Source organism: Miscanthus floridulus, chromosome 10, assembly GCF_019320115.1.
Source record: "Miscanthus floridulus cultivar M001 chromosome 10, ASM1932011v1, whole genome shotgun sequence".
Classification (NCBI taxonomy): Eukaryota; Viridiplantae; Streptophyta; class Magnoliopsida; order Poales; family Poaceae; genus Miscanthus; species Miscanthus floridulus.
The window spans coordinates 125,095,396-125,122,863 of record NC_089589.1 but is presented as its reverse complement, the minus strand read 5'-3'; the positions used below and the strand labels follow the sequence as shown (position 1 = coordinate 125,122,863).

At 44.5% G+C, this 27,468-nt stretch overlaps 1 pseudogene; it reads left to right on the top strand.

Moving 5' to 3' along the window:
- The first annotated feature begins 11,814 nt into the window (after positions 1-11,814).
- Positions 11,815-22,374, top strand: LOC136489527 (cyanidin 3-O-rutinoside 5-O-glucosyltransferase-like; annotated as a pseudogene).
- The last annotated feature ends 5,094 nt before the right edge of the window (positions 22,375-27,468 follow it).

The following is a 27,468-nucleotide window of genomic DNA, read 5'->3' as shown; positions in this document are numbered from 1 at the left end:
GTTTAGTTATTTGCTTACTAGCTAAGCTATCTCCCATATATATATATATATATATATATATATATATATATATATATATATATATATATATATATATATATATATATATATATGTTGACTCTAGTTAATGTCGATCATATTTGTGTATAAAAACATATGCAGCATCTTAGACTCATTAAAAAAAGAGCAAACAGAGTACCAAGACATGATAGATATTATCCAAGGGTAATTTGGTCTCTCTAGCAACTATATATACCCCGATCTCTTAACTGCAACAATTATTAAAGGCCAAATTAATTTTTTTATTTTATTGGGCGCAGTATTTGAAAAAGTTTCATTGAGGAACACCACATGAAACATTGCAAAGCGCCACTAGATGTAATCACACACAAAGTAAGTACTAGCTACATTTATATATATATATATATATATATATATATATATATATATATATATATATATATATATATATATAATTTAATTAACACCATGCATGTTTTCAATTCACCGGATCTTTTTTCTCGTAAAAGTGGGTTTTGAGGCAAGAACAGGGGAACAACTACTGCGGATACTATGTTTGCGAGTTCATCATGGCGTACTCAAAAAGAACTCCTGAAGAGAACCTCAAAGTACGTTATATAAATATATTCATATATTCACAATTTCTTTTATTGCTCATATATATAAGTAATCACGTGACCAACACATATATATATATTAATACTTTTCCTTTAACTTTTATTGAAGACTCTATGGTTGAAGGAAAAAGTCATACGACGTGACCAACTGAAAGCAATTCAAGAGACCATAGCAGGATTTCTTAATGACCAGGTCCTAAACTCCGACGGCGAGTTCTACAATGACGTGAACGAACATGGAAGCCAAACTAGATGGAGTGAATTTGTTATGCCAAGAATATGATAGAATATACAATGCAAGCTTTATTTGTAATATATATATACATATTATATGTACATAAATAACGTACAATATATATATATATGCATGTAATATATACGTTAGTTTCATACTTTAGTTTGTACAAAATGTTCGAACATTATAAACGTATAGAATACGTATATTATTAGCAGCGTAGAATGCGTATTTGAAAACCTATTCGAAAACCAAAACGAATCATCAATTGAAAATATAAACAAAAAAAATGAAAAAAAAGAAAACCTTTAGTCCCGGTTGGTAATACCAACCGGGACTAAAGGGCTGGCCCACATGGCCAGGCCGGGAGGCCTCTTTAGTCCCGGTTGGTATTACCAACCGGGACCGGGCGCAAAACCGGGATTAAAGGAGGGGCCTTTTAGTCCCGGATTCGTACTCCCGGTTCTAAAACCGGGACTGAAGGGGGTTGAGAACCGGGAATACAGCCTATTTCTCTACTAGTGTGTATAGCATACAAGCTGCTATGCAATGCATGATCAATCAGGGAATTATATAAGCACGTGGAAAAGCACCTGTTGATGTCAAGGTTCAGGGAATTGAAGTGCAAAAATTTAGAATACACTCTTATTGTATATTTTCGATGTAATGACGGTGAATTAATAAAATCCTTCCTTTATCAAAAAAAAATTGCAAAGATATAAACCAAGTGTGCGTAATTAAAGAAGAAAAGTAAGTGGTTAAATGCAGTACATGAAGCACTGTGACTGTGAAGCACTGTGAAGAACTTAGATTCTGCATAATAACAACTGGAAAAGGTACATATGTAGTTGCTCTAGAAAAAACAAATAAGTACATATTGTAAATGACGGCAGTTGCTGAATCGAAGTTAGAAACAACAATTAGCTAGGTGATACAGGATAGCAGCATAAGCACCAGAAAAAACACGAAGGTTCACTCCCATTACACATGTTATATCTTCAATACTATTTATCAATTAATATCTAATGATTGACCTGTATATATTCTCGTCCTATAAGAAAATATCTCGGGATTAGATCAGATCAGATCTGTTCTGATTGTGAATATAAATAGCCAAATAGATTAAATTAGGGTTTCGAAGCTCAGTTTTGCACAAAAGGGAAGGAAGAGAATTAGAGAAGGACAGGTATACCTGGTGCCGTGGGTGCTCTTCACCGGCAAAGGGCTCAATGAAGACTTGCACGGCTGGAAGAGGGGCTCACCTCGGCCACCAGAAGGAGGTTGTGCTCGGAGTTGTAGATCCGGACACCAGGGCAGGGAGGGGCAGCGCCTGGGAGAGGAGGGACGGCACACCGGGCCAAGCGCCGCACGAGAAGGGTTGCGCCCTAGAGGAGCAGCGGTTGGTTGCAGAGAACGACGTCGAACCGGCGGCGAAGCTCCTTGGTGCGGCAGGAGGCAGATCTGGGGGCGGCGACGGACCTAGCGCAGCGGGCGACGGCCATGGAGCTGGGGTGTCTGGCGGCGGCCTACGGGCGTCGGATGTGGAGATGGGGCGGCGGGCCTGGAGCTGCGAGACCTAGGAGTGACGGGAGTGCGGGCGTGGTCTCGGGCGGGTGCGGGTGGCGCGTTTGGGATAGGGATGGGCGGCCGCGTCTGGAGATAGGTTTAGGGGGTTTTGTGTTTTTTTTCACACTTTTCTATTCCACACCGTGCCAATACCAAAAGTCAGGCGCCAATGCCGAAAACATGGCGCCAAAGCGAAATCCACATGCGGGATGTATTTTTTCTGTGCGTACATAATTTTAATCTACGTATAATATAAAAATCGATAGAATAATTGTAATTTTTCTGTGCGTGTATATAGTTTTTCTGTGAGTTTTGAAAAGACCAACAAAATAATGGCAATTTTTCTGTGTGTATTGACACGCACAGTTTCTGTGGGTTTTCGAATATTTCTGACGGGATTTTTGAAACGCACACCTTAATTACCAAATTTTCTGTGTGTATAGAGAAAAACGCACAAAAAAAAATTCATCACCCACAAGAGTATTTGAGTTTTCAGTAGTGCATGCTGACGATGATGTGAAGTCGATAGTCTCGAACAAACCGATAAAGGCATCATCCTGACATAATAAACTTCACAAGTCAAGCAATGCAGAAGTCCCGCCTCAAGGTGGGTGGTCTTCAATTGTATCTTCTTTATTTATTTGTGAATTAAATAAAAAATACTATCGCCTAGATTGCAAGTATATTATTATAACTCCAGGAGGAGTCTTCGAAAAAAAAACTCCACGACGAGAGAGTTTATATATTTTTTTAAAAGTTTTAGAGAGTATATAATAAGATAATACTACTAGGCTTGTTTGTGCTAGGTGGCATCGATCGACCATTACTGATCAATCTGGAGTGATCAGCCACGAGCTGCATATGCTAACTTTAATAATATGTTATCTGCGGCAGGACAAACTAATTGATAAATAAACTAATAATCGAGAATTTCAACGACGCTCAGAGATGCTGGTTACACGTGCATGCACGTTCGTTTCAGTATAGTCCCCTCCATCCTAAAATAAATCAATTTCAGAAAATGACACCAAATAAGTATGTAGTAAAAATATATTTCATGATGTATATAGTAATACTAAATTAGTGTCTTAAATATTGATACACTTTTCTATAACTTTGGCTAAACTTATGGCAATTCTAGAAGCTAATTTAATTTGGAACAAAGAGAGTATATAATTATATATGTCTATTTCAAGGATTTTTTTTAGAAGACATGACACTACTGGAAACTCGAATTGTTCTGTGGGTGATAAATTTTTCTGTGCGTTTGTTTCGGTACGATTTTTCTGTGGGTTTCAAAATATCCCCATAGAAAAATACGAAAACCCACAGAATAATTGTATGATTTTTCTGTGCGTGACAATACACACACGAAAAAAATCAACACTCACAGAAAAATGAAACTTATTCTGTCGGTTCTTTAAAAACGCACAGAAAAAATGATATGCACGCACAGAAAAAATGTTATTATTCTGTCGGTATTTTAAAACACACAGAAAAAAACATACACACGCACGGAAAAAACCAAGATTTCCTAACCCTAACCCGCCACGGACTCGCCCGCTCGGCTCCTCACACACGCACGCTCCCCTCCCTCCCCTTCTTCTTCACCGCCGCACCCTCCCCTCCCCTCCCCAGCCCCCACACTCCCCTCCGCTCCTCCCGCACCCGCACCCGCCCATCCTCCGCCGGATCCCGCCCCTCCCCTCCCTCCCCTTCTTCCTCGGCACGGCCGGTGCCGCCCCCTCCCTCTCCCCCCTCCCCTACCTTCTTCTCGAGATCCGGCGCGGCCAGCGTTCCCCGGCGCGGCCCCTCCCCTCCCGCTCCGCACCGGCGAGATCCGGCGGCCGGTGCCGCCCCCTCCCTCTCCCCCCTCCCCTACCTTCTTCCCCGGCGCGGCCCCTCCCCTCCCGCTCCCCACCTACGAGATCTGGCGCGGCCGGTGCCGCCCCCTCCCTCTCCCCCCTCCCCTACCTTCTTCCCCGGTGCGGCCCCTCCCCTCCCGCTCCCCACCGGCCAGATCTAGCGCGGCCGGTGCCGCCCCCTCCCCTACCTTCTTCCCCGGCGCGGCCCCTCCCCTCCCGCTCCCCACCGGCTAGATCCGACGGCTGGTGCCGACCCCTCCCTCCCTCCCTCAACGGCAAGATCCAGGGAGGGGGGCCCCGCGGCGGTGCACCCCAGGCGGTGGTGGGGACGGCTGCGTCGGCCAGGGGCAAGCTGCAGCCCCCTGGCCAAGAGTGGCGGCGGTGCTGGTGGTGCGGTTGTGGTGTCGGCGTGCCTTTTTTATTTTTTTATTAGAGCTTTTGTTAGTTGTATAATTAGCGAGTAACTATGCCTAACTATGCCCTTGTGACTTTTTTTGTTTTGTACTACTCTTGAGTGGCTGTGATGAATCAAGTTTCCATTAGAAAACTTCTGCACTTTAGCACCTTATGAGCTGGTACTTGGGATATTTTGTTCTGTTTGCTGCTTAACTAGGATGGCTTGTACCAGTACAAGCAACCAGTTCTGTGGCCAGTTCAATTCCCATTAGAGAGAGAATTAAATTAAGTTCCAGGTGAAATTAAGTTGCAGTTGTCATGCTGATAATGGGTAAATCTGAGCCATTTCTCGAGTTCTTTTGCTCCAGATGAAATATATGTAGTTAGGACTTGAATGTTTGTTCAGATTGGATCAGGTTTGGCTCCTCTTTCTTGTGTGACAATTTGATTGTCGTCACCTATACAGTGCACAAGTGAGTTTTCTACAGCAGTTTTGTTTCCTTAAGACATTAACACAATTGTACCTCACAGGCTACAACACTTAAACACCCTTCTGGTTATGCAAGGTCTGTTTCTGCTTCTGGAAGTGGCTGGGGATGGTTAAGCACTTTGTTCATGACGTATGTTCTTTTGAGCTGCATATAATTATGTGAACCTGGAACCTGCTATATTAGCCAATTAATCTGCATTCTATAGTAGGAAGAAATTGAATCTAGCTCAGCTACTGGAAGGTGTGGGTATACACCCCTAACCTCCCTGGTTTATGTCTATTTTACCTTGAATTTGGGTGCCCATTTTCTTTTTAATACAAAACTATAGTCTTGTTTGTGAGTTCTCATCATCGCACAATTTCACACTTTTTTCTTTTAGCAGTTCCCATTTTCTGCAGAATTATGTGCCTTCTTGGAGGGTACATTTTGATTGGAGCAGTTTACAGATACTATTTCCTAGGCATTCATTCTGTAGAGGTAAAGCTTGTCTTTCAAGAGTCCTCCATTTATATGCCTCATTCGTTTTATGTCAAATTATATGGAGTATGATGTTATTTGCTTGGTAAGGCTAGTTGTAACTCTCATTGTTTCTCATCAATAAGCTCTGATCCATAGCTTTAATCACTAGAGTTACATGAAAAATCTCATTAACCCAACTACCAATTCACTGATACATCTGCATGCGTGTGCGCATTTTTTGTTTCCTAAAATCTGTAGGGAAAAGTACCATTTCGTCCTAACTTTGTGCTAGATAACTTTTCATTAATGTTCCCAGCACTGGGAATGGTCTCAAGAAAACTTATACTAATAGTTTGTTAAAATTTGTATTAGTCTAGAGTTGGACCAACTCCTCAAGGCAGGATTTCAAAATTAATTTGGACTGTAGCTGAGCCCACTGTTTAGAGACCACAAGTTTAATCTCGTAATTGATTTGATTCCAGCTTCATGTTTCTTGAATATACGTACCGACAGTGAAAATATTGTTTGCTTGTGGACAACAAGGTCCACCTGGTAAGTGAAGTTTGATTTTGTACTCCGACTTTTATGACATTATGTGTTGTCGAAAAGTTCAATTGCTCCTGCTGATGAGATTAACACTGAGCTTTCATGGTCTGAAGCTTATAGTGAACTGTTCTGTCTCTCTCAGGTTTATGCTAGTGAAATTAGAAGAGATATGGAAGGAGGTTCAGTGCCCTATCTGCTTAGGTGAGAATATCCTTTCTCATTCTTCAGTTTTCTCGCATGACTGAAGCATTCATATTAAGGAGCTGTGTTTGTGTATTGGATACTAGCTGTTTGCTAGTACAAACTCATCTTGTAGTCAATTATAGCACAATAATATGGCTGCCTTGTATCATATATATACATGTCATTTTTTATGGTTCACCCTAGATGTTGAAAGTTCGAGAATTCCATTGCTTGATTTGCATCATTTTCTATCAGATGATGATAATATGGCTGCCTTGTATCATATATATACATGTTATTTTTTATGGTTCACCCCAAATGTTAGAAGTTCGAGAATTTCATTGCTTGATTTGCATCATTTTCTGTTAGATGATGATATGCCATAGCATCTAATCCTTCTATTTTGCAGGCATTATCCGGAAGACAAGGACAATTATGGAATGTTTGCACCGGTTATATAGAGACTACATTGACAAATCTATGCAGAGAGTGATTGGAGATGAATGGTTATGCGTGTAGCTACTGCATATATCGTCATCAAATGGCTTGTTGTAAAGACATACAATACCTTTTGTTGAGCATTGAACTATCTGTGTATGTGCTATATCTATGTAAAGGCATCTGACTTGCTAATACATGAATGAATCAATGTTTGTTAATTTGATTATGTTGTGATGAAATTACAGTATGGACAGTCTATATTTAATATGTTGTTGCTACTGTTCTGTTTCTATATAATTATTGTATCTAATTTGCTGCATGGTGTCACACCCAATTTTAAGAATAAAATTGAATGCACAAAACTTGTGTGTGCCCAGGGATCCATCTCACACACAAGCTGACAAATTACATAAAGTATCATCACGGTGTCCTTACATCAGATCCATAATACAACTTAGTCTTACATCACACAGCGGAAAATAAAAAGATAATAAACTCTCGTGGGCTTCATCACAGGGAAGGTCAACTGGTTGACCACAAGCCTAAAAATCCTCCGGGAATTCCTCATACCCGTTGTCATCTGTTACCCATCCGGGATTTTTATCCAAATAAAGAGAATAAACAAGCATAAGTACATCCCATACTTAACAAGTTAACATGGGGTTATGAAGCTCAAAAGGTTGACACTGGTTCACTGCAGTTAGCATTTTTAGTACGACAAGCTTTTATTATCAGATATTATCAAATTATGCTTAAGCTCCCATTTAATCCCATAAGAACATATATCAGGGTCAAGTGTACCATATATCATCATAGAACAACTTAAATGATCAACGACAGGTATCCAGTTATTCTGTGAGTTTTCCGGGCCGCTCGTGACCATGAGCACGGCTGTTATAACAGTTTGTTACCCTCTGCAGAGGTGGTGCACATTCACCGTGAGTCGTGATCCCCATATGCCCGGGTTAATTACTCCCATGTCACTGCCAAGGTGAGCGGGCAGGGTACACTATGAAGCCATTTCATAGGTTTCACTAACAAGTTAGGGCCGCTAGGTTTCCTTGGCAGGCAGATGTAGGAATCCCCCTTTCCTATGGCACATATCCATCGCGGCTATACTCATAGGAACAGAGGCAGCCCTATACCCAACGTGGCAAGCCCCATTTGCGCCAAAAGGTAACCTCTAACTAGCTAGAAAAGATCCTATTACTGAGCTAAAGTTAGAGCCATATGACTCTCCCGGTTGCACTGTCAGTCCTAGCTTTTGCCGACAGATAAGTCCTTATGGAGGGCCGGGAGCAACATGAACAAAGGTCATTTACACTTTCGCCCTATGGAACAGTTGTTATAAATCATGTTACTCTCTTTGTTCCATAGAATCATTCATCATCATGTATATCAAGTTCAGTTAGAGCACTAGCAATCTACCCATATGCATTTAACCCATAGGAGACAAGGAACAGGATAAACAATCACTAGGATGTCCTTACGGGTATCAAAATTAGACACATGCAAATGAGTAATTGATTAAAGTGAAATAGGACATCAAGGTAGGCCCATGCTATACTTGCCTTGGTTCACAAACTCTTGCTGGTCCTGCTGTTCGTCGAAGAATTCTTGGTCTCCAACGTTCTCCTCACCGTCTGAACGCGACCAACACGGCAACATACAACATTCCAAAAGCATTCATGCAAAGCAAACATTCCTATCATTAGAACAGTACACCAACAGTATAGAAAACAAGATATAATGTTTGTGAAAATAATCTACGTCTTGCTACGATCACGTCAACGCGAAGTTCACGAAAAACGGAGCTAAAATGCGAAAGTTATGATTTAAACGGTTTTCCTATAGCCATATATTTAATTAAATCTAACCAGGAAATTAAAATGTTCCAAACTTGACTAACAGTGGTTCTAGCATGTAGCTTATGGAATTACGAAGCTAACGCGATTTGAATGGATCAATTCGGAGCTAAAACGACAATTTTATAAGCGAAACAGTTCAAATGGCATTTCTATAAATACTGAAAACGTATTTTTGACTTAAGCAGTGAAGTTTACGTTTTTAAAACGAGAATGCGCATTCGGGGAACTACGCATTGGACTGCGGGTTCTATTCATCCGAAACCGAGGGTCTCTTTTGCAAAGCTGCCACGCGAAGGGGTACCGGATGTTCTCGGCCGTTGGATTAGAAATGAGCGGCCAGGAATGGATCCGGGGGAGAGAGAAGAAGGTGGCCAGCCGGAACAGTGACGTCGGCGGCTGAGCACCATTGCCGACGGCATGGAGGTCACCGGAGCGCGCGGCCAGAGGCCTATGGGCCACGGTTCAGAAATCCGGAGGCACCGGGAGAAAGCTGGGGAGGAGGGGAACTCGCCCAGGCCATCACGACGGCCGGAGGAGTGAGCCAAGGCGGCGGACGCCATGGCCGGCGCCCAAAGCTCGCGGACACCCGCGGCTACGGCGCTAGGAACCATCTAACACCAAAGAAAAGAGCCGGGGAGAAAGAGGAGAGCGAGGGGATTCTCACCGCTGGAAAAAACAAGGACGGGGAGGCTCGAAGAAGGCGGCGACGCGGACGGCGAGGATGGTGGCCGGCGGAGCTCCTCCGTGCACGGTTGTTGGGGCTTCCGAGGCGTGAACACGAGAGAAAACGGCGCGGGGGAGCAGCAGGGGGCACGAGGGGGGCTCGGCTCCTATTTATCAAGGCCGAGGAGCGGGGGGGACGCTCCCACGTCTGAAGTGGGGGCGCGGTGGCGGTTGCTTGACCGGGCGCGGACGCGGGACGGCTGGAGGTGAGGGGCAGCGCTGACGGGTGGGGCCGGGTTGATAGAGGGAAGGAGCGGCGGAAGTTGCTGCGGTGCTGGGCTGGCGCGCTTGCTGGGCTGGCACGGAGCTGTGGCCAGCTCGCCCGAGTGGGCCGGCCCAGGAAAGAAGCGGGAAGAGGGGAAAAGGAGGAGGCTTGCGGGCCGGCGGGAGAAAGGGCTTGCGGGCCAGATAGAAAGAGGGGAGGGAACGAGAAATGAAGAAGCCTTTTTTTTCCAAATGAATTTTCCAATTCCATTTTCAAATAATTTTTTTGATCCTTTTGAGTTTAAATCAAACCACTCAACATATTAAATACAATGCTCCAGCATGAGTGCATCAACATGTATCTATACTTATGATTGATTTTAATTTCACAAAAAAATATTAATTTCCTATATTTGAATGCACACAATATAACATAAATAAATCAAATTTACTATTTTAAAAGATTGCAAATTTTAGGGTGTTACACATGGTTAAGGGTTTTTCTATCGGTTTTACTGTTATTTTTCTGTGCGTTAACCGAGACCGACACAACATTTAAATTTAATCTGGCTAACATAATTTTTCTGTGCGTGTAACACCCACAGAAAAATCATTTTTCTGTCGGAATTTTCTTTTTTTCTGTGAGGATCAACGCACACAACATTTAAATTTAATCTGGGCTAACGCAATTTTTCTGTGCGTGTAACACCCATAGAAAAATTGTTTCTGACGGCGAACACACAGAACAATTGAATTTTTCTGTCATTATATTTCTGTGGGTATTTTTCTGAGGGTACACCGTCAGGAAAATATTTTTCTGATGGTATTCGCATTTTTCTTTGTGTTTTCGCACACACAGAAAAATGCGAGATTCCAGTAGTGTTAGGTGGGTAGCACATAAGACACATATTTATACAAGTTCAGTTATAGGGTACCCTACGTCTAGTTGAGAAGATCTCTTATCTCATATGCTTCGTGTTTACAGGAGCACTGATATCTAGTTGTCTAGAGTTGGTATATATGAACTTGTGTTGAGATACCGATTGGGAGCTCCCTACCCAGCCTTACATAGTTTGGAAGGTAGGGTTACAATCTGAGTCCCGATCGGCTTACATGAAGGTTTTCTAGTTTGTTACAAGGAAATCTATGTACACAATCGGTGATTCCTCATGCGCTCTGGTCACCAAGCTCTATACATCACGTTGCTTGTCCACCAAGTACGATGATGTACCCTGTCTTAGTTGGGCCTCATCTTCACCATCCTCGGCCTACCCTAGTTGTAGCGAGCTCCCACATGGGCAGTGAGGTACCCTAGGTCCATATCACCGATAGTAGCCCCCAAAGGACTTGAGTGATTAGCCAGTCGATGGCTTTCTACTTCGTGTGCCTACATGCCAATGTTGTCTTTTGTCTTCCAAATATTGTGTATCACTAAGTCCTGTTAAACATAAGGATATGCAAACCAAGAATCCGATGCGTCCTATCTTCCCCGCCCCGTCTGTGACACTCGTGACCCGCGTGGGTCACTGATCTTGACATTTCGGTTCACCCCTCCTTCGTCTTCAAGGCTTGGCTATAAAAAAAGCTATATGGTTGGTGTCTTCTGTGTTTACACCACATGTTCTTCATCCTTGAAGTTTTCATATCTAGTGAACACCTTTGAGTGTCTTCACCCTCATGCCATCCTTCTTCCCCCAACACCACCCATCCGGTGACGACGCTGGGAAAAGGATCTTCGGGCAAGTCTCCTCACGGGCATCGAGATGCAGCAAGGGCTGCGCAATCTAGATGCTAGAGCAATGCTTGTGAATTGAGGGGGTCAAACTTCGATAGATGGCGGGTAAAGACTTGACCTAACAGTGACTCTCTCGTTCTATCATTGTTGGGTCTAGCACTGGTAGTGATAGGAAGGTCCATCTCTACGAATACTCTTCATCAGTTCAATCTCGGTAGTGACGCCAAATTTAAATCCATAGATCTGGAGGGAATAGTGCAATTAGTGTGCTGACGTAACGTCACACGTCTGCTGCGTGGATAAGCTTCACATGGGCAACTGGGCATCCAGATGCAACTATGCCAGGCACACCAGGCGTCCGCACATGACACACCCTGCCCAGTGTCCGGACTCTGAGCTAACAAACCACTCTTTTCCTCTACTACTAGTACGTATAGTATAGTAGCTCCCATCGCTCTGCCTCCATGGCCGACAAGCAGGAACACCAGCAGCAGCAGCACACGAGTTCCCACGGCCACCATTTCCTGGTGGTGGCCTACGGCATCCACATCGACGGCCGCTCTATCCTCGCCACGCTCTCCGTGCCGGTAGCCGCCCAACGCCTCCTGTTCCCCACGCCATCATCAACCGGAGCTGGCGAGGCAGAGGAGGCCTGCAGCTGCAGCGACGGCGTCATCTCCTATGTTCCCCACTCGGACGTCTTGGACGACGGCGCCGCACCCAAGGCCGCCGAGGATTGGCCCACAGGCGCCGCGTCACCGCCGAGAGCGTCTCCGCCATATTGTCGCCGGCTTCGTCCCAGGCGGGAGGCCGGTCACATGTATCGTGTTCACGATGGTGGGACCCGCGATTGTGGACGTGGCGAGGGACCATGGCATCCCCTTCGCCGTGTACTGGATCCAGCCGGCCACCGTCCTCGCCGCCGAGTACCACTACTTCCACGGCTACCGCGAGCTCATGGCCGGCGACGACCCCATGCACGAGGTGAGCATGCCCGGGCTGAGGCATCCTCTCCGGGTCCGGGACTTCCCGTCCTTCCTGCTCGACACGACAGGCAGCGTGCTAGCCAACACCTTCATGGAAATGTTCCCAGAGCTGTTCGAGAGCATGGACCAATGGCGGCCCAAGGTGCTCGTCAACACACTCGAGGAGCTATAGAGGCGGACGTGCTCGCGGAGATGAAGCGGCGCCTGGACGTGGTCACCGTCGGCCCCATGGTCGGGTCCTCGACGGACGCACGGATCCATCTGTTCGAGCACGACGACGACGTCGACAAGAAGAGGTACATGGGGTGGCTTCGTGCCCACCCGGACAGGTCGGTGGTGTACGTGTCGTTCGGGAGCGTGACGAAGGTCACCAGGCGGCAGATGGACGAGGTGGCTGCAGGGTTGCGGCAGTGTGGGCGGCCATACTTGCTGGTGGTCCGCAAGGACGGGGTCAGCGACGGCGACGGCGATGAGAGCAGCCGCCATGGCTCGGGCTCGGAGTCAGAGAACAACCAGAGCTGCCACTGCCAGCAGGGGATGGTTGTGGACTGGTGCGACCAGCTGGAGGTCCTGTCGCACTCGGCGGTCGGGTGCTTCGTCTCGCACTGCTGGTGGAACTCGACGGTGGAGGCCATGGCGTCCGGCGTGCCGATCGTCGGTGTGCCGAACTGGTTGGACCAGCCGACGAATGCGTACTTGGTCGAGGAAGAGTGGGAGAGTGTGTTGTCAGGGACAGAGCTGGCTAGGTGCATTGAGTTGGTCATGGTCATGGGTGATGGTGCATGAGCAGTGGCGATAAGGGAAAGGATAATTAAAGGGGTTCAAACAGAGCGCAAGCAGCAGCAAGTACAGGCGGATCTGTGGAGAGAAACCTCCGTGACTTTGTCAAAACATTCCAAGCTCCTGAGTCCTGACACATTTTGCATAAGACGAAAACAGTATAAATAAAGCCGTAGTGGAGAATACAACTGATCTGCAGGTCCTTTCGTGGCACAACCAAATTAGCTGGATCGGAAGATGGATCTCTTCATCTCTATGCGTTAATTAATTACTTCTAGTAATATCTCTATCTTAGCTCACTGGCACATAGAATTATGATAATTATTATCTCTTCATTAATTTAAGCTATCCATGTAAGTCATTATCCACGTCAGTAGCTTACTATCCATGTCAGCGGCTCACTATCCACGTGAGACAGCACTCAATTATGTTTGGGTTTGCAGCATAGCAGAGCATCGGTCTGGCTGTTTTCTTTTTTTCTTAATTTGGTCCACCTGTCAGTCTCCAACCGTGGTTGGATTGTTGCATCGGGGCGTCCGGGGGTGGCTTTGTATTGGAACCACGAGTTCGACAAAATCACGAGCAACCAGAATTTTTACAGCTCTAGGAATGGAGAAGATGCCACTGCACACGAACTGTTCCCTCAGCATAAAGCGAGTGTCCCTCAGCATAAAGATACGGAGATGCCATGCCGTCTACCTGTTCAATTGGCGCGAAGGCCCTGTCGGACACTCCTTCGGCTAGGTCAGACAACCTACGTGACACAACATGACAAAGGACTTCACCAACTCTAGGAGCAAAGGGCTCTAGGGCCCACTCGTCAGCCCCTCCAAGCGGGGGCCCTTGCAAGCCAAGGAAACCTCGAGAAGGTTCGCCCGGGGGAGGCTGTGCCGCAGTAGACAGCTCCTGACGATCAAATGCCAGAACGGTGGCAGCGACGTCAGGAGGTGATTGCGGCTTTGTCGACACCTCCCTACACGACAAGGCGAGGTCCATCCATGCTGCGGCAGAGGACTGATGCACCATGTGCATAGACCATAGACTAGAACTCAAACGTACACCAGCCCTCCTTGGAATATAAGGGGAGGGACGACTGCTATAGAAGGGGGATGATTCCCAAGAGAACTAGAGAACCTTAGCTAGAGAAGGCCAGTTTCTTACTCGCTGAGGAAGAACACCGACGAACACTTTGATAGCACCAAGCGATCCCCTACCAAACTCTTCTGATTTCCACGGTTGTAATCCTTTGATTGGCCATTCCTAACACGAAGCTCACTATACTGTTGGACGTTGGCTTAGAAGCCCGAACAAGGATAAATCGATGTGTCTCTTTTGTGTTTTGAGTGTCCAAGCCACTGGAGACCCACACATTGACTTTTGATGGACAACCACGATGCTTGTTACGAACCCATGATAATTGGCACGCCAGGTAGGGGACTGCGTCATTGGAGGACACCGGGTACTCTCCCGTGAGCGATTTCCGCTGGAAGGAGTGTGTCTCTGATGCCGACAAGAAGAAGATCCATCCTCCACTCCAAACGATAGTGGTTCTGAAGGAGGCAGGCCTGACTACTGTGGGCATAGTCGCTAGCTTTTTGAGGCGGCGGATCCAGCCCTTGCAGCAATCAGGCCATTTGTACTATGTGTTCTTTTATCGCCCTGGGCTTAGCTGCCATCTACTAGACCATTTGGCGAATTAGAAATTTGGTGTGCTTTGAGAACAAAAGGATTAAATTGCCTACTGATATCATTTGTATGATGTGTTCTTTTATCACTAAGTGGGTAGATCTTCAGAAATCCAAGTTGGAGGCGCAGGTTATTCAAGACGCGGAAACTATCAAGACGGTGGCTCTATTCTTTCACAGGAAGGATGTGGAGAAGCAGGTGCAAGACGAGAGGCAGATGGTTCATTTTGTTGGTTAAGTTTGGTCACACAAATGATTTGGAGATGCAGATGCAAGGCGAGAAGTAGTTGGTTCCTTTTGGTGATCAAAGGCTAGTTTTCTTTGGAAGTTCCAGTCTCTGCGTGATGTGGCGGCTTGGGCCATGTATCTGGAGGCTCTGTTCTGTATGATGTTCTTAGACATTTTGCTTAGTTGGCTCATGTTTTGTTCGTGATGTCTGACCCCTGGTGATCAACATTGGGGAACCATTTTGTTGTGGCATTTTTAATTTCTGCTTGATCGTATCATACTGAACGTTGTAGTTTTGTTAAAATCGTAATGAAATTTGGTTGTGACCTGTGTGAAAAAAGTAACCGGATCCATGAAATTTGTGGACTTCTTTGATCTGTCCTCACACTACTATAGAAAAGGTCTAGTCCTCCCCATTCTTGTAAGGCATGGTCCAGTCCTACCCATTCTTGTGAAAAAGGTCCTAGTTGTAAGGATTAAGGACCTACATGTAATTTGCAATACATAGAGGGTTGGTAGAAAGATTGTCTTCTCCCACGGCCCTGCCTCTCTTATAAATACAGCCCAAGGGACAAAGATTAGTGGGTTCCCCTCACTCACAGCCAAACTCTAGCATTCTCTCTCTCCTATTTGAGCCAAACCCAACAAGCTTCAATTAAATTGTAGTGTGTTTGCATGACCATTTGATGAGCAGTCAACCTCCCTTCAGAGCAATGTTAATAATATAGCCAACTGCTAGTTGTAAGGATCTTTGCAGCCTATATCTCCACCCACCCATATAGTAGTTAGCTCTTCACTACTAACACATGGTCCACTTGTCTCTCTCACAAAGTTTTTTTGGTTCTTGTGTCAAACCGGTTGTAAGCTTACAACCTGCTTCTCCTGTCTCTCCTTTTCTTTCTCCTCCACCTCGACATTCAGCCTGCTTACAGTGTTTTATTACTTGCTCTCAAGCCATCGAGCGATGAGGGGGCAGTGGCATGCTGATGTGCCGTTGCACACTGCAACAGCCCAATAGCTCCCTCACGATTTCGGTATTTGGTGATGTAGACTTGACTTTTGTTCATGAGTCAGCACAAATAAACTACTTTAGTTTGAATCAAAACTATTAGGTGATAGGCAGTGAGTGACAAAGAATATTAGGTGTAATGGCATGACATTACAAACGGTTGATCTAGATGGTACCATGACATTACAAACTCTAGAATATAAAATGAAGGACAATCTCGTGGCACAGTTATCTCCACCAACAAAAGCAACTCACGCCTGATTCCCGCAGCCTCCACATCAGCTCCACATCTATCTAATTCCCCGCATCTATGTTGTGACACAGGCATCCCTAGCAACCGATCCATCTCATACTGCAAGGGTTGTTGCGGGGTAACCGTGGAAGGGTTGAAGGGTTGCTGCGCGTGGTGCTACGATTGGATCTGGACAGTCTTGGGGTGCTGTGGATATTGTGCGTGGACCCGTTCAGTCTTGAAGGGTTGCTGCGGGCCTTGATGCCCACTTAGCAAGAAGTGGTCCTTACCCAAGAAGGTACATTTCTTTTTACATACTGATCAGTTTGTTTTACCAAAGAAGTAGTAGTTAGAAAACATAATCCTGGCTACTTTTCACAGGCCTTTAGATTTCTTGGATAGCGTGGCCACCATAGCTGTCATGGGACCTTATTCCTGAACATCTATTGTGCCACCTATTTTCTGGCGTGGGCTCCGAAGAATAGCATATGCATCCCTGGGACGGACCAGACATTTTCTGAGTCATTCAAGAACTAGGAAAAAGTGATCGTCATCTGCCTCCCCTTCATGATGTTTCTAATGACTCTGTACATGGTCGGACAGGCGAAGGCCCTGCAAAAAGATCTCGGTAGAATTGGGGTGGTTGCTGGGGCAGTTATTCTTGAGGTGGTGTATGTGCTGTCTTTGGGAGGCTTGATGACCGTCTGCATGTCAGCTAAGGAATGGACACAAGTCACTTTTGTCAATGGAATCTTATCACTTCTCCTCTTCATGGCCTGCGGATGCTGCTGTTTCTACCCGAAGTTAAGGAAAGGTCTCTGTTTTCTATTACTTTGTTGCACTAAATATAATTTGTTTGTTGCACTAGTTGTTGTTGTTGTTGTGTGTGTGGGAGGGGGTCCACCAACTAGCAACTAGGAATGAGTATTATGGCCTGCCATTCTAAAAAGAAAGCAAACCACCTAAGGACTTCGACCAACGCACACGCTCTTATTTTTGCCGCTGGTCTGCCGGGAAATTAAGTACAATGTTTCCTGCTATTAAACAAGTCATTTTGCTTAGTTTTTTTTTTTTTTGCCTGTTTTGGCAAGAGGGCATGGTTGACGGGTATTCAGAAATGTGGATGCATGATTGTCTTTTTTTTAGCAAATGTTACATTGTCAACTCTATGCACCTGCTCCTAGGAGGTAATATCTCATCCTAACCGTTTTATGTTTGAACTAAATGGATGGTCTACATTGACTTCGGAGTACCGTAGAAATTGACAAGTTTGTTGGACCTCAAATGGACAATCTCCAAAACTTGGGATTCAGGACCTCGTGCTCTATTAATTATGATAAAGGGGGAATTTTGGCTATTGTACGCACTCATCGTTTTTTGAGGTGTCAAGCCTCTATAAATTTCTTTGTTATGGAAAATCTATGTCCCTCCTGTGACTTATGTTGCTGATTTCTTACAACAAAATAATGACTGCTGATAGTTTGGTGAAAAGAGGAGCTGTTAAACTTTTAAAATGTTGCTTCTGTAATGGGTATGAGTCATTGTGTCATTTTGTTTCTTGAATGTGCCGTGGCTAGCAGTTTATGGGATCATGTTTCTCAGTTTGTACTGGTTTTACAATTGGCGCTAATTGTGAAGATAATGCTAGTAAGGGATTCAGTCCAATAAAGTATGATGTCTTGAATGATATTTCTGGTGACTGCTTTGTTGTTTTTTTTTTTGAAGCGAAGACTGATTTGTTGTAATAGTAGTTGTGGTGGTAGTGGTGCTGATGGGGGGGGGGGGCATCACCAACTAGGAATGAGTATTATCTTCATAATGGGGCCTATCATTCTTAAAAAAAACAACCGGAGGACCTCAACCGATGCACATGCTCTGTAATTTTAGCTGTTGGTCTGCCGGGAAAATAAATACACTGTTTCCTTTTATTAAACAAGCCATTTTGCTTAGTCTCTTTTGCCTGTTTTGGCAAGAGGGCACGGTTTAGGGGTATTCAGAAATGTGGATGCATGTTTACATTGTCAGTTTCTAAAGCAAATGGTACATTGCCAAATTTGTGCACCTGCTCGTAGGAGGTAATAGCTCATCCTAACCGTTTAGATTCAAACTAAATGGATGGTCTACATTGACTTCGGAGTACCGTAGAAATTGACATGTCTTTTGGACCGGCAATCTCCACAATTTGTGATTCTGGGACCTGGTGCTTTATTAATAATGATAAAAAGGAAATCTTGGCTATTGTTTGGGATTATGTTTCTCAGTTTCTATTGGCTTTAAATTTATTGCAAATTGTGAAGATATTGCTAGTAATGACTCGGTCATTAAAGTAATGTATGATGTTTTGCATATTATTACTTCTGGGATTGTTTGGGGATATTTGGCTAACTACATAGCCTGTCACCCTAAAAGAAAAAGGAGCAAATGGAAGGATTCGACCAATACACATGCTGCTCTGCTGGGAAAATAAAAAGCACCATGCACTGCTAGTAAACATATAATTTTGGTTAATCTTTTATGCTCTTTGCTTGTGCTGGCAAGAGTGCAAGGTTGAGTTTCACACAAAAATGGTCATACTGTAGGTATTCAGAAAGGTCGATGCATCATTATGTTGTCTTCCTTTCTTAAAAGCAAAAAATTTACATTGTTGAATCTGCCAACTTTGCTCTTGTGTAGCTCACCCATGTTTTCTATTACCTTTTGCAGTGGTTGAGGTCCTGTATTAAATGTATGTGTTGCTGGGGATGCCTGTGTCACGAGATAGATGAGGGGCATCGGGATGATGTGGAGGCTCAGGCCGCTCCGGCGGTGCAGGCCGCTCGGGCGGGGGTAATCAGGCGTGAGTTCAGTGGAGATTCCTGTGGCACTTGACTGCCTGGATTTGTAATGTGGAGGTGTTGGTAATGTGCCACGTTACTTTTGGTCCCTCTCCTTCCCACTCCCACATGCATATTTCCTTCGTATCTCTTTTTTTTTTTTCTTTTTCTCGAGGCCTAAATACTATGTATGTTGGGTGGGACATGTTTCACCAAAAACTCTGCATTTATTATTAAAACTAAAAAAGACATAGTTTACAAACGGAGTATCTAAATTGAATTATGATTGCTCTATTTTGTATATTACAATAAAAACTTCAAACAAGACGTCGCTTGAATATATTTTTGATTTAAGACATTTTCTCAAGAAAACAGAGCCTTCTTCATACATGATGTATTTTCTCACTGTTCTATAGCACCCACCACCCCCATTGTGATGTTTCATGGCGTAACTTTTTTGTTCCTTTATATTATTATTTTGATTTATTTTTTGTTCTATTTAAACTTTGTATATTTTATTTTTATTTATTCTATGATGTTATACTAAGGGCGTATTTGTTTCCCTGGACAAGTGTGGCTCGTGTGGCTGGCCAGAGACCGGCTGGATTGGGACATGCTTACCGTGTGCAACTACTCGTGTTTGTTTCGGTGTATGAAGCTAAGCCAGGCTGAGGACCGAATATTGTTCGGTAGGCTGCACAAGCGAATACGACTATCCTGCATCAGCTCATCGGTAGAGTTAGCCCTTTCTTCTTCCCAGCACCTACCACTGAGACATTTGCACAAACACCTTGAGGACATGGACTTCAGCCGGTGACCAATCCAATCCATGGCCGCACCGTAGAGACAAAGGGTACAGACAAAGGAAGAGAAGATAAGGGAGAAGGGAGGGAGCATGTCATCATCTTCCCTCAACCCGCGGGGTGGCGCCGCCGCGCCTGCGGCCTGCTTACCCGAGGCAAAGCGCAATGAGGATGAGGTGTAGGTCGAAGTACCGGTTCTGGATCTTGGCTGCAGTGGAGGGGCAGCGGTTCGCGAAGAGGAGCAGCTCCTGCGTGAAGCGGCGAGGAAGAGGTCGAGGAGTGGGAAGGGCAGCGGCGCGGCGAGCGGCGCAAATGGCGTGAGGCGGCGGAGGTACGAGCGGCGGCCTGCACGGCGGCGGCGCCCGCGGCCTGCACTCCCGTGGCGGTGGTGCCCACCCCTGTGGCCTGCAGGGCAGCGTGGGCCGCACCCGTGGCTCGCTCGCCGGTGGCGGCCTGCGTGGTTCACGATTTCGTTGAGAAGACGGGGAGGAGGTAAGAGGCACCGAGGTGATAGAAATCACTCGTTGCTTCCTCTGTTGCGCCCGCTCGGGCCGAGCTCGGGAGTAACGAAAAAAAAGTGTTCCCCCAGCGCCAGGCTAAGGGGTGCTTTTGGGAGCGTGCAGGGCTGGCTCCCAAGCCTGTCCAGGCAATCAAACAGCCCATGTAGCACCCCTAGGGCGCAGTGTCCCAGTTGGGCCAGGCAAACAAACGTACCCTAAGTTCATCGTTCATGACTAGATTGGCAAGATTGATGCAAGGGCAAGGCAATACGGTGGGCTCCCTCCACACCCACCAGGAAAGAGGGCCGACAAAGAGATTTGATGCCTCTAGTAGGGGCCCTACTAGAGCTCGTTTTTTTCTCGGACCCTCAAATTTTGTTTTGAGGGCTTAAGGGGGTGTTTGGTTTCCCACCGCGCGTTGCCACGCCTCACTTGTGGCGCGCTATGCATGCAAAAGCTGATGTTTGGTACAGCATGTAGGTGCGACAGCCCACAACTTTTATTTTGCTAGTGTAAAACCAAACCACGTCACATGTGTGGCAGCCGTTTTTAGCGCCACAAAGTGTGGCGACGACATAGCGTGCATGGCCAGTTCTAGCTGGGAACCAAACACCCCCTAAGTAGGGGCTTTGCTAGAGTTTTTTAACATCCTTATCTTTAGGAATCTATGCACAAGGCCCAATGCATGGAGTTCCGCGTGCGAGGAACCAAACACACCCTTAGATATCAAATCCATATGTATTCATTCGATCCCATTTACAGATCAGATCTATCACATTAGAGTCTTGATATTCAATGTCTAATACCAAAATAAATATATCTAATACTTAAATCATACTCCCTTTGTCCTATAATATAAGGGATCCATAGTTTAAAATTTATACCAAAATAGAAGGTATTTTAAGCATGAACCTCCTCCCTCCTCTATCTTTTTTGGCAAGAAATATTGAGATTCCTTTTAAACTTAGTTTCACCCAAAACAAACAACATTGTTTTTTAGAGAAAAACAAACAACATTAACTAAGAAAAGTAATAACCGAACTATTTCATCCTAACTAGTGAGGGACAAGGTGATCTGTTGTGAGACTTCTCATTTTGTCTGAAAGTCACTTGGATCCTTTCTATTACAACATGAGGGAGTACACGTGCAATATCGTCGACATCATTCGTATCTTGTCGGAGATAGTTGACATCATCCGTATTGGAATACGGATTTGAAAAAGGTATCTCAGCTTGTATCCAAATCTATATTGGATATGTTGTACCCAGAAGAGGGTGGTTATGCTACTACGTGCCGTATGGAGGGCTGATGTGCAAATATGCCAGCGTCTAAAGCTGTGTCACAACTCACATCACAACGGAGATGAAGCAGGTGCAATCGAAAGAGGATCGTTGACCTTCTTGCCATATTCAGGTACTGCCGCGAGGATGAAAAGGCATCTTCAGATATTTGTTAGGCACCCACAAGATAGTTTTTTTTTATTTCATCACACCTATCAAGATATTTGTATACTAGTAGAAACTTGCCATTTTTAATTATATATGCAGTTATGCACATGTGCAACTGCAAAGAGAGTGCTTGTACGTAATATTTATTGACGCTTGTCATTATCTCTTCATTCACGGGATCTATGCATGCACCCATGTGTGTAAGTTACACTGTAGAGTGAGTGCAAAAGATTGAAACATAGGAGTATGCTGCAACAAGCCAACAATTATATCCTAAATTGTACTTTAGTCATGAGTCATGACTTGTTTGCTAAAATAGTTTCCATGTCAGAGGAGGGCGAAACAGCGATGCTGTGGTAACAGGGACAGAGCTGGCAAGGTGCATTGAGTTAGTCATGGGTGACGGAGCAAGAGCAGTGGCGGTAAGGGAAAGGACAAATGGCTTGAAAGAGATGGCGCAAGCAGCAGCCAGTACAGGCGGGTCTGTGGAGAGAAACCTCCGTGACTTTGTCAAAACATTCCAAGCTCCTGAGTCATAGTCTCCTAGGTAAATCAATAACTCAGTCATACATGTTCCACTCAAGCTGAAGTGTTTACCATAGCTCAAGCTTACAATGAGTAGCCTACTATAAAAATTTCAGCACAATTGGAGAACAGGAGCTGCAGTTATGAATTAAACACAGAAACACATAGATCTACGGCCAGAAAAAATTTAACACAAAAGCATGTCATATTATATATCTATTGCATTGATCTACTCATGTGGAGTCTAACAAAACTTGGTTTCCCCTTTTACGATTTTTCTATGATTTTATACAAATTTTCAAAGTTTGAGCTAGTTTATGAAATAAAACAAAAAAGAGCACGTGGCGCACATCAGCGGCCACATAGGCAACAGAGTCCTATGTGGCCAGCTTTTGATGGTGGCTAAGACATAGACAAAGTTCATGGACTCAGATGATCGAAAAAAATTCATGGACCTAGGTAAGAAGAGGAAAAGTTGCAACATGAGAAATCAATCATTGTAACATCTCAGTCTGTTTTGCAGCAACATGGAAAATCAGCAGAATGCAACATCCAACAGCCAACTACTGCAACATCAAAATAAAGGAGATGCAACATCTCTAATCAACATAAGAAAATGATTGCTTACTACAACACCAAGAAATCATCACTTGCATACTGCAACACCAAACATGCTAGTTTGTTGCAGCAACATGAGAGCACCAAACAATCATGTGACGCAACATGCTAGTTTTGTTGCAGCAACATGAGAGATTATCTACTGAAACATTAGAATTTGTTATCGAAACATGAGAAATCTCCTGACGCAACATAAAAAAACAAATGCAACATCCTAAAACCATATGCTGAGCGATAGTGGCCCTAGATCCAAGGAGGGTGCAGATCTGGGTGTCCCTGAGCAGCGCAAAGTGTCCAGCTTAGAGCATGAGGATAGCAGCAACAGACAGACTCATAATATGCTGGCTTGCCGATGGAGGAAGATGGATGGACGTAGCAGAGAGAGAGAGAGAGGATGTTGCTTGCTTGCTCCTCATTCCTGATGGGAGCTGTTGCTGGAGAAGGAGCAAAGCGGGTGAGGGACGTCATGGAGAGGGAGGGTGGAGCTTTGCAGTAGGGTGCGGTGGAGAGGGTGGCCGGCATCAGGCGGACGACGAGCAAGAACTCGGAGCGAGCAATGTTGGGTGAATCACAAGAGAGGCCAAAGGACTGTAGCCCAAGTGGTTAGGGAATTCCGGCGGCACCTCTCAGGTCCTAAGTTTGACTCCCCGTGGGAGCGAATTTTAGGCTGGGGTAACGGATTCCGCTGCGTCAGGATAGGGTGGGGGTTCGGGGGTTTTCTCGATCTATGTGAGAAGATCATCCTTCTTCTTAAAAAATGCCCGATGGTGTCATACCCCTGCAGGTCGAGTTTTTTTTTTTGAATCACAAGAGAGGAAAGCAGACGACTAGTAGGGAGATTTTGGAGAGACAGTGGTTATCACACTCCAAAAATTTTGATTTTGGGTTGTACATAGAAAACACTAAGTAAAGTAAATGATTTCAATATTGATATGAAATTTTCCAATATTAGTTTAAGTTTCTGAAAGTTTAGATGTAGAATAAAGTGGTTTTCAATTTTTTTCTAAAAATAATTCGATGGGCTCGGTTGATGTGATGTTTGCTTGTTGCTTGACTATGTATTGTGATTGTGAAAAGTTTGAAAGCGCGTTTAGTAAGTGGTTTATCTTTCTCCGACTTGTCTATCTTTTTCTGTAATCAAATTTCTACTTTCTCAATCTTAATCTTTTCGTTTGGAGTATCCAAAGATCCTCTTCTTTTGCTCCAAATCATTCCTTTGAGTTCATCATCCATTAATCTATCTATGAAAACTTCCCAGGAATTTTTTCGCCTTACTCTTGACCTTTTTCCTCACTTTTTTTGAGAGCATAATCTAATTTTTAGATGCTCCAATATATCTTTTCATGAGCTCCAAATACTTTATTTGAGTTCCTCATGTTCCAAAATATCTCAGAGAATTTCTTTCAAATTTTCGGAGCTTTCAAAGTATTTTTCACCACTTAAATATCAATTCTGAACTTTTGTGGAATTATTTTATTCATGAAATTATTTAATAATTCCAAAAATAATAAATATCTCATTTTTTCACCGACCTTATACCCTACAACTATATATGTGTCGGCGTAGCTCTGGACACTGGTTTTAGAAGTATGACCCTTTTTGCGAGCAGTCAAGCCTCCCAGATCTATCGCCGAAGTTTCAAAACCCTAAAGCTCTGGCAAACTTCTAGCCAACCTTCGGCAAGCGTTTCCGGCTGTCTCTGGCATTCAACCGTCCCCACCCTGAGGTTCGTATCAGTCTCCTCTATGCCTTCATGCCTTCCTTTTTGCGAATCGATGCTCATTCATCGTTTCCCTAACCCTTCTTTCTTCTTTTCCGGTGAACCTCCATGGCTGCTCCTTCTTCTCCAGTTCCGGCCAACTCGGCCTTGGCTGCGCCACCCCGGGCTGGGCGCTGCCGCGGGCGGGTTCCCACCCACGCCCCCTTCCCGTCACGCGAGAAGCAGGCGTGGCTGCCACCTAGCGACGGAGGCAGCGATGGGGCTAGGGGGCTCTAGCCCCCCTACCGATCCTGGGCATGTGGAACCCTCCTAAGCCCTCTCTTAAAATTTTATGCATATATGTATTAGGTAGGAGGGGCTAAGGTTAAGAGAAGATAAAAAAAGCCTCTATTCTTTTGTTCAGCCCCTCCTAATTTTTTTCTGGCTTCGTCACTGCTGCCGCCGGCGCCTCGTGCAGCCACGGCCGCCCGTGAGGGCTATGCGCCCCGCGCTTCTAGGCGGGACCCAGGCTCGGTGCCGCGCCGCCGCCGGCCAACGCCCGGTGCCCCTCTGCCGGCCGTCCCCGATCCCCTCTGCGTGAGCAGCAGCTGCCTCCATGGTCATGGCCCATGTTCTGTACGTACAGATATCCAAGGTAGAAGATACAGTTAATTATGGTTTTGTCATCGATAGTATAATCCCAGCCATTTAATCGTTCGATGTCCGTTTTGAGTAGTTCTTGTTGCATTAGAATCGTGTCGATGCACTCTATGCAGCAGTGCTAATGTTTTTCATGTCACATGCTTTCCTATATATAGTTTAATATTAAATGGATTAATATGTTTATAATTAGTTTTATAATTAATATCAATATAGGTTTGATATCTCAGTGATTATACATAACATGCTAATTTAGTTAATTGTTAACTTGAATATGTTTTTAATTGTACTTAGTGTAAACACACGCTGCACGCCATTAGATGCTCTCACATGTTACTTTGTTTCGGAAGTTAAAGTATACTCGGTATATAAAGGACATTGACATTTTTGTAATTAAAAACATGACTAGATTTAGCTCGGTCTTTCAATTAAAATGTATAGTGAATAATCTGAATTAATATATTTGCACAGTTTTGTTTAGTTAAAGTCAACTAAGCATGTAGGCTTTTCTTTTATAATATAAATTCCCGGTAGTCGTCTCTTTTCAATCGTAACTCCGTTCTTGGCGTTTCTTGTGATCTTGTGACCGTAGCAATTAGCTCTCTTTTAGTATGTTGTTTTATCTTGTGTGGTGTATTGTTCTTAGTTTTCCTTGTTTTGTTTGCTTGTATGTATGTTTGTCCTTGCTTAGTGTTGCTACGAGTAGAAGAGAACCACACGCATGAGTTGGAAAACAGAAGCTGAATGCCAGAAGCTACAAATCAGAAGATGATGTTTGAAGATTCTCTAAGCAAGTTGCTTTGGGTGTAAAGCAAGTATAAGGCAAGTATAATATGAGGCTTTCCTTGACACCTATTCACCATTAATGCCACTACATTCATGCATGTGTCTAACTTGATCAACCCTTAAGGATTTTATCTTAGCACATTGTTATCTTGATCCTTGACACCAATGGGTTTTATGCATATGGGTAGTTTTGCTAGTTGCTCTACTTAATGATGAAAGCTCCATAATATTGGCTAATGGCATATGCAATTATGTTTAAAATGTGTTTTTTAACAAAATGGAATCCCTAAGGACTTATCTACGAGCATAATCTGGGACTTACAGTACAACCATGAGTGCTATATGGCTCTGGCTTTAATCAAGTATGAGGACCTTTTCTAGCTTGTTAGTGGTTACCCGAAAGGGCAAAAAAGGGGCTTGCCGAGTCGGGTATAGTGTGGCATCTGTCCTTATGTGTATAGCCTGCGCGGAATGTGCCATCTGGAAGGGGAGCTCTACATCTGCTTGCCGATTGGAAACCTAGCGGCCCTGGTAGTGGGTCAAGAGGCTGATCACCTCGGACGAAAGGGTAAATCACGGCTCATGGTGAAAGTGTACAACCTCTGCAGGGTGTAAAACTGTTATAACATACGTGCTCACGGTCACGAGCTGCTTAGAAAACTGACGGAATATTTGGTTCTTATTGTGATTCTACGATGTTAATGCCCATGTTTAATCATTATTGTTTTATTGCCATTACTTATGATTACCTGGGAATTGGAGCTTAAGCATAACTTAGCAACTCAGGCTTTAAATGTTAAAACTTGGTCTACTAAAAATGTCTACTACAGTTCAACAGTGTCTAGCCTTTTGAAGCCTTCGTTCGCCCATATTATATTTGCTGAGTACGCCATGTGCTCACTCTTGCTATTTCTCCCACACCCCCAGTCTTTAGTCAAAGCTGCTCGGAAGAATGATGAAGACATGGAGGAGTACCCAGAAGACTGACAGAAGTGCTAGGTGTATGTTATCCCCAGTCAACCGTCCCTGTGGATTTTGGAGGCTTCACTTGAACATTAGAATGTATATTTCCGCTACCCTGATAAAATACTTTGTCTGTATGTAATATTATTGTTCGTTATAATAAAGCATTGTATCTTGATACTATTGTAATTTGTCGCTATATGTGTGATTTGACTTCCTGGGCATACATACAGTTAATACTCAGTTTCGTTTTTAAAACTGGGTATGACACTGGTACCGACAAGAATACGTCCCATGGGTAGAGAGGTGCGGCTATTAGGCAGTTCGGGCCCAATCACTTGCGTTCGAAGATTGAAGCCGTCCGGACGGCCTAATCCTATCA